General features: G+C 38.8%; 1 non-coding gene across 1 annotated transcript; it reads right to left on the minus strand.

Moving 5' to 3' along the window:
- Positions 1-1,630: 1,630 nt before the first annotated feature.
- trnar-ucu (transfer RNA arginine (anticodon UCU)) lies at positions 1,631-1,718 on the minus strand. Its single transcript is given in 2 exon segments — positions 1,631-1,666; positions 1,682-1,718. It is a non-coding gene; the product is annotated as a tRNA-Arg (tRNA).
- Between the last annotated feature and the right edge of the window lie 360 nt (positions 1,719-2,078).

Genomic DNA, 2,078 nt, shown 5'->3' on the forward strand with positions numbered 1-2,078 from the left:
CTGCTGTGAGTCAGCGCCAAAGCTGCTTTTCACCACCAGAGAGAACAGGAACAAAGAGCTGCTGGGCAACCTTTTAATACCTAATTAAACCACACAATTTGTCATAAACAACAACAAAGCACTCTCTGACTTTATGAGGTTTCCAGAATAAAATGTTCTCATTAGATGAGTTACAGTTAAATGAGCCAGAACTATGGTACATTCCCTTGTTGAAATGAAAGTTAATAGACACATGCTAGGTGGGGACTGTGTGTGGTTTGTTGCTAAATCCCTATCTTGTTGCCATAACAACAGGACAAACAATAGCTATACTGGGAAATAGGGCTGACACGAAGACACAGTTGGTAGCCTTGTGGCTTTTGTAGTGTGACTGTTGTATAACAATTAGCCTGACCATAAGATGGCTCTGGTGGGACTCAAACCCACAATCTTTGAATTAGTTCTCATTATTAGTTGAGTCCAAAGCATTAACAATACTGTCTTTGTTGCATTTTGTGTTATTTATCCATTGTCGTTCTTGTTTAGTTTAAGTGTTTTCAATTGAAACAACGTTCATGACGGCCGTTTGGCGAAGGTGTAGATCAGTGGTTCTTAACCTGGGTTCGATCAAACCCTAGGGGTTCGGTGAGTCGGCCTCGGGGGTTCGGCGGAGTTCAAAACACACCCGACTCATCGTGTAAATAAAAACTTCTCCCTATCGGCGTATTACGGATACGGCAACAGCAGAAGTCACACTGATTTGCAGGTGTGTAATTTGTTGTGAGTTTATGCACTGTGTTGGTTTTGTTGTTTGAACAAGGTGATGTTCATGCACGGTTCATTTTGTGCACCAGTAAAAAACATGGTAACACTTTAGTATGGGGAACATATTCACCATTAATTAGTTGCTAATTTACATGCAAATTAGTAACATATTGGCTCTTAACTAGTCATTATTAAGTACTTATTAATGCCTTATTCGGCCTGGCCTTATTTTAACCCTAACCCTCTAACCCTAACCCTAACCAAATAACTCTAAATTAAGTCTTTGTTACTTAGAATATGTTCCCCTAGTGTCCAAAAAATTCTAAATTAAGTCTTTGTTACTTAGAATATGTTCCCCATACTAAAGTGTTACCAAAAACATATAACTTGGTCTTGAATTTGAAAAAAAACATTTTATTTTTCACTAAAGAAGGGTTCAGTGAATGCGCATATGCAACTGGTGGGGTTCGGTACCTCCAACAAGGTTAAGAACCACTGGTGTAGATGGAGAATAATCTGGTGGGACTTGAACCAGCCAAAGTGCTGTCCATTGTGCCACACATTGTGTGCCATTCACGGCGCCTTTCACTCCAATACAACCGATTAAAAATGCATTGTTCTGCCTTTTTTCAGTCTTTTTTGGCTTTTCTGCACAAACAGCATAATCCATTATTCAGCCTGTCGGTAACTATAAAGTGACTTAACTACAGTTTCAAATTCCTTGCACATCACACACAAAATGCCAAAGGACTGTTCATGGCAGTGAGTTTGGCTTTCAGACATTTTCTTAAAGAAGACATGGACTGGGGACAAAATTTCCGCTCTCGAGCTATTATCAGAATCATAACAGAAGTGGGACATAGGATTTGTGAAAAGGCAAGAGTGACGACTCTGGTGGGACTCGAACCCACAACCTTTGAATTACTTTATCACATACTAGAAGTCCAACGCGCTATCCATTGCGCCACAGAGCCATATATTAGTTATTATATTGCTGTGGTGGTGCCAATCAGCTTATTCCAATAGGTCCTTGAACACTGAAAGACAAAGAGAGCAGTGTTTGAATCACGGACACGGCTGAGTCATAAATACAATTTTGTTTCCTTTCCTGCAACAAGTGTGATGCGTTACAACATTTGTATCACAGATTGCGGCGAGTTTAATCCATTTTTACTGCTAGTAATGTAACTTTAGTTAATCATATTGTATATAGCCAATTGGTATCATCTGTCATCATATACTGTATAGTGTTAAATAGATCTATATTTATCCATAGTATAAAATATATCAGTATTTATCTAATCGTGATTTATTTTACCTTGCATGCAGCTCTG

This window comes from Entelurus aequoreus, linkage group LG10, assembly GCF_033978785.1.
Source record: "Entelurus aequoreus isolate RoL-2023_Sb linkage group LG10, RoL_Eaeq_v1.1, whole genome shotgun sequence".
In the NCBI taxonomy this organism is placed as follows: Eukaryota; Metazoa; Chordata; class Actinopteri; order Syngnathiformes; family Syngnathidae; genus Entelurus; species Entelurus aequoreus.